Source organism: Talpa occidentalis, unplaced genomic scaffold (assembly GCF_014898055.3).
Source record: "Talpa occidentalis isolate TD23 unplaced genomic scaffold, MPIMG_talOcc4v2.1 talOcc4.3, whole genome shotgun sequence".
NCBI lineage: Eukaryota > Metazoa > Chordata > Mammalia > Eulipotyphla > Talpidae > Talpa > Talpa occidentalis.
The window spans coordinates 37,772,083-37,783,014 of NW_023603184.1; the positions used below are offsets into that span (position 1 = coordinate 37,772,083).

Consider the following 10,932-nt stretch of genomic DNA (forward strand, 5'->3'; position numbering starts at 1 on the left):
TACACAAAAGCCTATACATTTATATTTTTTTCTTTTTCTCTTTACTTTTCTTGAAAAATAGAGGTACTGGGGCCACCTGCCCACATGGCCATCTGGGCTGAAGGAGGGTTGGCATAAGAGCACCTGGCATACACCCCCAGCTGATAAATGTCACTGGGTGTTCCCTGTTCTGTCTGACTCCCACCCCCACACCTTTTTTTTTTAAAGATTGATTTATTTATGCATACAAGAACAGGGTTACAGGCCTGAGGTACGGGGGGGTGAGAGATCAGTGGTTGCTAGAGATTGGCGGGAATAGAAGGATGAAAAGACAGCACAGAGGATTTTTAGAGCAGTGAAAAGACTCTGTGTGATAAGGAAAAATGTCATTAGTGGGCCGACTGAGGGGCACCCTGGGACCCTCAAATCAGCCTGCTCTAAATGGGTTCTGCCATTCACCGCATAAAGACAAAACATACTCTGAGAGCGTAAAACCTTCAATAGAAAAGAACTTTAATATAGTTCTCTTTGTTTGCAATAGAGAGAAGAGAAAGAATATAGTTTAAATAGTTTCTGATGAGGGTCTCCTTGGTGCCGCAAGGGGTCAACCAGCACTATGAAGCAATCCACAGCCACTGCAGCATGAGTTGATCCCCCCGCCAGGGAGCTGACCCACCTGGCATAGCAGACTCTCCTGTCTTGCCCACCTCCCCTCAGCAGTGTTTCCATAGATCTGCCTGTTCTGTTCCCCACTCTGACTCTGATGAATCCTCTCACCCCTTGCACTTGTGGTCTGTACCCAATGCAGCTGCTATGCATAAATAAATAAAATGGTGCAGCTGCTATGCATAAATAAATAAATTTTAAAAAAAGGGGCCTCCCTGGTGGCGCAGCGGTTGAGCGCTCGGTTGCGAAGCTGCCCGTGGCCTCTGCAGTGCCGGTTCGATCCCTGGCTGCCGGAGAGGGTCCCACATGGCGCGCAGACCTCTCCTGCCGCCCGCTGCTCCCCTCAGCAGTGTACTTCAGTCCTTCTGCCTGCTCTGCTCCCCGCTCTGGCTCTGGTGAATTCTCTCACCCTCCCGTGCTTCTGACTGTACCCAGTGCATGTATAAACAAAACAAACAAACAAACAAATAAATAACATGCCTCTATTAAAAAAAATTAAAATAAAATAAAATAAAATAAAACTAAAACTGCCCCCAAAAAATAAAGCCTGAATTTGAAAATCTTCTAGAGTTGCTCAGCAGCAGCAGAAGAATCTGTGAACTTAAAGGTAGAAAATAGAAATTGTCTATTTTTAGGAACAAAGAGTGAGGAAAGATAAAAAGTCTCAGGGATGGGCCTCCTTGGTGGCACAAGGAGTTAAGCACAGCACTGTGAAGCTATCCACAGCCTCTGCAACATGAGTTCCATCCCCCAGCAGCCAGGGAGCTACTCACATGGCACAGCAGACCTCTCCTGACTCTCAGCAGTGTATTTCAGTCAGTCTAGTTGTTCTGTTCCGCACTCTGTCTGGTGAATCCTCTCACCCCCCACACCTCTGGCCTGTACCCCAGCTCTTGTATGCATAAATAAATAAATCTTAAAAAAAAAAAGGCAACTTGCAGAATGGGAGAAAATAATATATCTGATAAGGGGTTAATCCAGAATATATAAAGAACTCTTACAACTCAACAATTTAAAAAAATATAGAGCCTGATTAAAAAATTCCAAACAACTTGAATATACATTTCTTCAAGGAAAATATGCAAATGATCAATAAGCATATGAAAAGATGCTCATCATCATTAAACATTAGAAAAATGTAAATCAAAGGGGCCTCCCTGGTGGCACAAGGGGTTATTAAGACATAACTTAAGAAGCTACCTGCAGCCACTGCAGCATGAGTTTGATCCCCGGCCAGGAAGCTACCCACATGGCACAGCAGACCTCTTCTGACTTGCCCGCTGCTCCCCTCAACAGTGTATTTTGGTCAATCTGCCTGTTCTGTTCCCCACTCTGTCTCTGGTGAATCCTCTCACCCCCACACCTCTGGCCTGTACCTCCAGTTCTTGTATGAATAAATAAATCTTTAAAAACAGAAAAATTCGAATGAAAACCACAATAAGGTACCCCTTAACCCCCACAGGATGTCATTTAAAAAAAAAAAAAAGCAATGAGTATATAGAAAAATTGGAATTCTGATCTACTGTTGGGAAAGCAAAATGGTGCAGCTGCTATGGAAAACATTATGAGAGTTCCTCAAAAGTTAAAATAGAATTACTGTATGCTCTGGTTATTCCTTTTCTGGGTATATAGCCAAAAGAATTGAAAGCAAGCTCCCCTGAAGAGTTGTGTGTACACCCAAGTTCAGAGCCGCATTCTTCACAATAATCAAGGGGTAGAAGCAGCCCATGTGTTCACTGGTGAATCAATGGATACATAAAACATGGTATACAATGAAATATCATTCATCTATAAAAAGGAATGATGTTCTGACACATGGACAAATTTTTTTAAAAAAAGATTTAGTCATTTATGCATACAAGAACTGGGGTACAGGCCAGAAGTGCAGGGGGGTGAGAGGATTCACCAGAGACAGAGTAGGGAACAGAACAGGCAGATCTACTGAAATACACTGCTGAGGGGAGCAGTGGGCGAGACAGGAGAGGTCTGCTGCACCATGTGGGTAGCCAGGGATCGAACTCTTGCTGCAATGACTGTGGATAACTTCATAGTGCTGCTTAACCTCTTGGGCCACCAGGGAGGCAGTGTATTACTACACTTTAAAAGGCTATGAAATTGCTTAATTGTTCATAGAATACTAGATGGTGAGATATCATCTATCAGATTTGAGATCATTTTTCTCTGTGGTCCTTGACTTCTGTACCTCAACTCCTACCTGTGTTCAGAAGTTCTCTCACAACATTTTTTTTTTAAGATTGATTTATTTTTATACAAGAGCTGGGGTACAGGCCAGAGGCGCAGGAGGGTGAGAGGATTCACCAGAGACAAAGTGGGGAACAGAACAGGCAGACTGAGGAAATACACTGCTGAGGGGAGCAGGGGGCATGACAAGAGAGGTCTGCCACACCATGTGGGAATCTTCCTGGCTGGCCGGGAATCGAACCGGCGCTGCAAAGGCTGCAGACAGCTTCATAGCGCTGTGCTCAACCTGTTGCGCCATCTGGGAGGCCCTCTCTCATAAATTAACCTAATAGCTGTCATTTAAACTTGCTCAGTATGTGCCTGGCATTTCCTTATATAATTCTTAACCATTTTTTTCTTGAGCAAAATGAAAGCAAGGTTCAGGGATATTTTTCAGGTTGTGTGAGGGACAGAGCTCTCAAGAGTTCAGGGCCTGACCCTAAAGCCTGGGCTTTTCCCACCATGCCTTATGCCCCTCCAGCTAGCTTCAAGAACCACTTGGGATGCCTCAAAAATTCAGATCTCTAGACTCCGTTAGATTTTAATGAATGTTGAATGTGTGGATCCTGGAATAAGTTAACAAATAAAGAGATGAATAGAAACAGGAATGAATAATTTAACTGCCTAATGGAGCCTTGAAGGGAGCAGGGTCTGGAAGAGAAGGAACAGCAAAAGGAGAAGAGGTGAGTGGGGAAATTACAGTCTGTGCTTCTCTGAGCTCTTAGACTCACCTTGTGCTGAGAACAGTCTAGGGAGCGATTGTTAGCCCAGAGAGAGGCCACTCCAGACAGCTGTACATGCACCCAGCAACCAAGGGGAGGCAGGCAAGAAGTCCTAGGGAGGGAAGAGTGACAGGGATGCTGGGGAGACTTGGTGGGTTTTATACAGAGAGGAGGGGCTTATCTTTCATTAAAAAGATAACTGGCTCCTGTGGGGGAAGGTGAACTGAAGGGGAAGAAAATGACTCCTAACAGAGCCAAGGGAAATGAATTCCAGGTTTTTGGAGGGACCCTTGCTGGGGCTTCATGATCATCTGCATGCGGGGATGATGGAGGAGAGTTGCGGATCTCCACTATCAACTCTTAGGTATTTCACTGATGAGACCAAAGGAACAGATCTGTAATAAGAAGGGGTGAGAGGCAATAATGAACAGAGAAGGGGACCATCACTTTTGCCAGGTGCCTCCCATGACTCTTAACTTTTAGTGTGAATCTGGTCTGGTTGGCTCTCCAACATCAGGGACTTTTATGTTGTCCCTAAGGGTCTCTCATTTGCATTTTGAAGGATAAGGCAGGGATTTGGTGCATCAGCCCAGAGAGAACTCAGGAGACCAGAGTTACCACGGGATGGAATAAGGAAGTGACTTTCAGAGAACAGGGAAGGGAAGGTCTAAAAAAACTTCCATTAATTCCATTTCTGCATCATTTACACAAACACCATACTGTGTGTTTCCTCACTGGATCCTCATGCCATTCTGGAGAACTCTTGGTCACTGCCTTTCCCAGGCTAACAGGGTTTCAAACTGGTCTGGGAAGCCAGGTGATCCAGGGTCTAACTGGACACAGGGTGAGGGCACTGTGTGGCCCGGACCTTTACAGGGGGGCAGGGCAAAGGCATAGGCCTGAATTATTTAATTACTTTTCTTAAACAAAGTCCAGAGAGAAGGTGAAAGTGCAAAGCATCTCCAACTTAGGAAGAGTCCCCCTAGGTCCAACTACGAACACTTCATCTCCCTCTGAATGCTCTAGGGTAAGGGAGACCTTTTTGCCAACCTTCTCTATCTCAGCCTCAGGAGCCTCAGGTCCTCAGCACTGAAGGAACAGGATCTCACCCAGGAAAGGGTTTCTCTCTCCCTGGACCTTGGTCTCCTTAACCACAGCTCCCTCTGCAGGGACAGAAAGACAATTTCCGGAGATTGACCACCTGTGCTGCCTCTGGCCTGGGTTGCCTTCATGGGCAGTGCCCTGGACAGGGTGGAGCGGCTCAACATCTGCATGGGTGCCAAGCACCACAAGACAAAGCCAGGCCCTGAGGACAAGCTGCATGAGCAGGGGAGGATGGCATGTGGCTCTGGCTGGGGACAGGGCTGGTTCTAAGGGGTAAGAGGATATCAGGATGGTGGGGGAAGGGCTGAGGGGTCAGACATCCCACATCCTGAGTTTTTGCCACGGGAAGGATGGAGGAAGGGTGGGGGGAGCCATTGAGGTGATTTTAGGGATGGCCTTTCCAGAAATGGTCACCACACACCACATCAGCAATACCATGCACTAATCATTTACTGAGCACCTACTAGGTGGCATAAGTTTTCTGTACACAAGTCTGTGTTCCTGCTGGTATTCTGAAGTAGGTAGATGTTTTCCTTTACATGACACAGATGAGAAATTGAGGTTCAGAGAAGCACATGGACACAGGAGAAATAGACATGCCAGGTCCTTGTGGTGAGGGAGGGGTAGGATGAGGGTGGGAAGCTCCAGGGCGTTAGAGGGTGACATCTATGGCGGAGGACAGCTCTTTCCACTTTCATTGTGTACCAGTCCCTTGGAGTGCCAAGGGCAGAAGAGAAGTGCCCTACTGGTAATGCCACAGTGCATAGGTGTGGTGCTGTCACACATTCTGTAAAAATGTATGCCAGTCTGTGGCAACCCTATTGGTCTCCATGTCTCCTTTTCCTTTTTTTTTTTGTAGGACCCTCGCCAGCAGCCAGGGAATGAACCAGTGCTGCAGAGGCTGCCGGCAGCCTCGCAGCCCAGCGCTCAACCACTGCACCACCAAGGGAGGCCCTCCATGTCTCCTTTTTCGACAAATATTGTTCAGATTCTCTTTTCTGTCCTGGAATGAAATTCAATGCTAATAGAACCTATTTGCACAATTAAATAAAAAAAATCAATATAACTCTCTCTTTATGAAAGAGCAGTTTAAAATAGCAACATAAAATAAAATATGTTTTTCACTATTCAGATCTCTGGTCTGGCTATATTAGAAGCATAATAAAATAGCACAGGTTTCCTTTTACTCACAAAATCACTACGAATGAGTCAGCTACTGATGAAGATGGACACAGGTGTACTCTGTTGGCAACTTAAATGCTAAAAGATATAATTTGATGGCATCGTTTCCTAAAATAATGAATAATGCTGTTATAGGGGCAGACCTAGTGAGCTTTATAGTGACCAATGCAAGAAAAATTACTTTGGGCTGGTCAACCACAGGTGAAGCTTGGAAACCATGTTGGGTGCCAAACTGTTATAGGGCAACCCCGATATAAAATAAAATGGGTTGCCTGGCTGTGGGTCCTCACCCACGTGCTCAAAAGGGACTTATTAATACTCCACTACAGGCACACACAAAAGGTTAATAAAAGGTTTATTTACAAGGGAAAGGGAATTGAGGAAATGTACAACTCAGGGAGAAAATAGGGAAATAAAGTCTTTAATGTGTCCTACCTAATCTGCCGACCTGGAAACCCAAAGGCACTCTCAGAGCTGGCTGGACGCTGTGAGCTGGTGGGAGGCCAAAATGGGGGATCCCCTCCAAAGCCCACGTGTCTGGCTTTATACCACACCTGGCTGCTTAACCCCACCCTCAGGTCCCAGCCACCTTCCCTTTGGTGGTGATGGGATTTGGAGTTCCCAGTGTCTTTTGCTTTGGTCTGGAGTCGGGGGTGGAGTCCACAAAGCCTGTATGGAATTAGCTTTAGGACATCCTTTTCCCCCTAACAGGGACAGAGATCTTAATACTTGTCAAGAATAAAGTCATTCAACATATATTGCTGCATAGCACTTCCTTTACTCCTTTGCTCAAAATGTCACCTTCCAATGAGCCTTTTCACAACAGCCCTATTTAAAATGTCAACAATCACCCCACACTTTACATTCCCATTCCCTGCCGTAATTCTCTTCATGTAATTGGTCAGATCCTGACACATCATTTTATCCTCTTTCAATTTCTTACTGTTTCCCATGTCTGGAATATAAGTCCCATGAAAACATATTTCTGTCTTTTTGGTTCTCTGATATATTTCCAGCATATTGAACAGCATAATAGATATTTAAAAACTATTCCTTGGGGCCTCCCTGGTGGCGCAAGGGGTTAAGCACCGCATTATGAAGCAATCCGTAGCCTCTGCAGCACCAGTTCAATCCCTGCCCGGCCAGGGAGAAACCCACATGGTGAGGCAGACCTCTCTTGTCTCACCTGCTGCTCCCCTCAGCAGTGTATTTCAGTCAGTCTGCTTGTTCTGTTCCCCACTCTGTCTCTGATGAATCCTCCCAGTACCCCCATCTCTGGCCTGCACCCCAGCTCTTGCATGCATAAATAAATAAATATTAAAAAAAATTATTCCTTAATGAATCAAGACATTTTTATAAAGTATTATAAATAACAGCTATTGTTCACCCTCCCCGCCCCTTCCCCAGAGGTTTTCTTCCAGGCACCCACACCCCTGATACACTGTTGTGATTGAGTCTCTCCCAATATAGGAGGGCCTACAAGTCAAGCACAAGAGGGGCCCTCACAGTGGGCATTCCTAGGACAAACTTTCTGGGCAGGAGAGTCAACCAAATGGGGAGAGACTGGAAGTGGCAGACAGCTGCGGAGGGGGCAGCAGTGAGTCCTGTGCCTTTCCTGCCCTGTGCAGTTCCTGGAAGAAGAGCACCTGCCGTTCTGTCAACACCAGCCAGGATTGCACAAGGACACCTTTCTCCTGCACAACTATAACTGGAGCTCTGTGGCCTCATGGAGCCTGTCTGTAAGCACCACTGCATTCAGGACAACTGTCTCCCCGAGTCCTCACCCAACCTGGGGCCTTGGATCTAGCAGGTACAAGGTCCACCTCACCCCTCCCCGGCAGGCTATCCTCCAGCTCAGTCAAGTCTGTGGCTGCCAATACCCCAGTTGAGAAGAACCCTCCCTCTCCTCCTCCACCCAGGTGAGCCAGAGTTGGCACAAAGCATGTTTTCTGATGTGCCTTTATGCAAAGGCTGCCAGTGCTCGGGGGAAGATTGCTGCACTTCCTACACCTGCAAGATTAACTGGCACAAAGGCTGGGGCTGGTTCTCAGGTGAGGGTTGGGGAGTGGAAAGATGAAAATGGGCTTTGCAGGAGGGTTTGAAGCCTGGGATTGGGTGAGGATTTCCACAAATGAGGTTTTTTTTTTTTTTAAATTTATTTATTTGTTTGTTTATACAAGCACTGGGTACAGTCAGAAGCGCGGGAGGGTGAGAGAATTCACCAGAGCCAGAGCGGGGAGCAGAGCAGGCAGAAGGACCGAAGTACACTGCTGAGGGGAGCAGCGGGCGGCAGGAGAGGTCTGCGCGCCATGTGGGACCCTCCTCTGGTGGCCGGGGAGCAGCCGGGGATCGAACCAGCGCTGCAGAGGCTGTGGGCAGCTTCACAGCCCAGCGCTCAACCGCTGGGCCACCAGGGAGGCCCCTCCACAAATGAATTTTGAGCTCAGAAGCTGAATGTCTGTATCTGCATTCTCTCCCTCTGTGGGATTTAACAAGTATCCAGCTGGGTCACTTGTTACATGTTTGCATTCTTCTTCCCCACTACAGCCCTGTGTGAGGGCCTCTGGGATCACTCCTACAAGGTCAGCAGCTTCAGCTAAGGGAGTGGCCACTGCCTCCAAATGGGTTCAGCCTGGCTCAGGGCAGCCCCAACCAGGAGGTGGTGAGGTTCTATGCCATGGTTGTGAATTCTGCAGCTATGCTCCATCGATTAGGACTCTCCTACTCAGTGTAGCTGCAATTCTAGCTCCTTGGCTCAGTCCAGTCCTCCTCAGACCACTTCTTTGCCTGTACTCAGCTTGAGCTCTGCTCAGAGAACCTGTCTGTTGTCCATTCCTCTGTCCTTCAGTTCCTGTTCCATGGTGAGGGCTGGGGTTTCTCAGTCTAATAGACTGACACATTTGTGTCTGATGAATTATTTTGTTTGTGGGGTTTAAATTTTTTTTTTTAACTTCTCCAAACCTTCTCCCCTAAGGGGTGTAAATACAAAGAAGTTATTGCCTAGAAAGCATGTGAGCCCAGTGTGTCTTCAGGAATCCTGATGCTCTTGTAGCCCCAAATGAGAGCCAAGTGCAGGAATGCGTTATTTATATTGGTTCCAAATATCCTCCTTCCCCTTACCCCCTCCATTCTTGTCTGCCTTTCTCTGTGCTTAGTTCTGCAATGGGAAAGCTAAGAGAATTCAGAGAAGGCTCTGGATTTCCGTGTGTGTGTGTGTGTGTGTGTGTGTGAAAAATTGTAGATTGAGAAGGCTCTGGATTTCCCGTGTGTATGTGTGAAAAATTGTAGATTGAAGGGACAAAGTTGGGGGGAGAGACCCCCAGAGGAAAAAGAGAACAGATGGGGGAGGGCAGTTTAGGTTTCGGCAAAGGCAAGATTCAGGAGCATTGAATCGGGTCTGCCCTCTGTGTTCTGGGGGCGTGACTGCAAGAGGATTGGTAACTCTTCGGGGATTCCCGGCCAGGAGCTAGGCCTCTGCAGTGGCACCTTTGTTGCCTCCCAGGATTGGTCGATGTGCCTCTCTGAGAGGGTTGGTCAGTCTTGGCACAGCCCCCCGGAACTGGGCCCGAGTTGATCTCAGTTTTCTGCTTCCTCTCTCCCGCTGGGCAAACCTTTGTCTCCACATTCCAAAGGCAGTTTTCCTCAGAAAGGCATAGGTCTGGGCATACCAGTCAGGTCTATGATCCAGCTAAGACTGGAACCCAGGTGTGAGTGAAACCGGATCCCCGCGGCACCAGAGGCCGCAGGGCAGCAGGCGGGGACACTCCCCCGGCTGAAGACGGCGGAGGCCGCGGGAGCCCAAGGGTCTCGGGTGCTCACAGCCGGCTGGCGCCGGCGGGGGGGGTGTGTGTGTGGAGCGCCTGCAGGCGGTGGGCCGAGGCCGCTCGCCCCAGCCCAGACAACCCGAGGCCTCGGGCGCCGCGGGAATCCGGTTACAGGGCTCCCGGCCCTGGTCTCTCCCGCCACGAACATAAACCCCCCTGTAAGCCAGACTCACCTTCCCTCCTACCAAGAGGTGACGGACGGGGGGAGCCGGGCACAGACTGGATGAGTTATTGGGTTCCTGGAAGGGTCTGGAGACAGAGCGGGGTGTGTGGGTGGGTTTCTTAGTCGTCTTCCCAGCGTCTGGAAGGCCACGACCCCTCCCCCCCGCCAGCCCCTCCCCCCGCCGACGTGTCAGGCTTTATTCCAGCAAGGTTAAGCCATGCATATTTTTAAAAAAGATTTATTTATTTATGCATACAAGAGCTGGGGTACAGGCCAGAGATGGGGGCGAGAGGATCCACCAGAGACAGAGTGGGGATCAGAACAGGCAGACTGACGGAAATACACTGCTGAGGGGAGCAGCGGGCGAGTCAGGAGAGGTCTGCTGCGCCATGTGGGTAGCTCCCTGGCTGGCCGGGAATCGAACTCGTGCTGCAGTGGCTGCGGAGGATAGCTTCATAGGTTGCGTCTTAACCCTTGCGCCACAAGGAAGGCCCTAAACCGTGCATATTTGAAATCGAAGAAGAAGCTCTTGGGGACCGACCCTGGCCCAGTCAACAGGTTCGACTCGCAAAATGAAAGTCCTCTCCCAGATTAAAGGGGCCCCGCGCCCGCGGCCGAGAAGCGGGCAGGGCGGGCGCGGGCAGGAGGCCTGCGCCTTTAAGGAGCCGGCGCTGGAGGGGCGGGGCAGGAAGCGGCCTCCCGGGAGACGCCGCCACCGGCTAAGTCTTTTTTGGGGGCAGGGGCGGGCCGGACCCTCGGGTGGCCCCGCCCCCTTCGCGGCGGCCGCGTCCCCGTGAGGGGAGGGGGCCGGGCGCCGGGGCGTCCGGGGTCCTGGGGGCTCGGCTCCGGGCCCCGCCCCCCAAGACTCAAGTCCGTTGACTAGGAGGAAGGGCCGGGGCGGGGGCGGGAGCTAATAATACCCGCGCCTCAGCGCCGCGCTCCACAGTTTACACAGCCGTCGCCTCGTTCTCCTTAATTAATAATAAAGAGAGCCGCGGCCCGCGCGCCCGCCGGGTGCCGGCCGCTTTACAAGCACAGGCCCATTGGGGCG

At 49.5% G+C, this 10,932-nt stretch overlaps 1 protein-coding gene across 1 annotated transcript in view; it reads right to left on the reverse strand.

Annotated features, from left to right (window-relative positions):
- ANAPC15 (anaphase promoting complex subunit 15) overlaps positions 1-9,906 on the reverse strand; it is a 46,890-nt gene extending 36,984 nt beyond the window's left edge. Inside the window, exon 1 of the mRNA XM_037522906.2 lies at positions 9,892-9,906. The gene's annotated coding sequence lies outside the window, so the exon portion shown is untranslated. The remainder of the gene's footprint in view (positions 1-9,891) is intronic.
- Between the last annotated feature and the right edge of the window lie 1,026 nt (positions 9,907-10,932).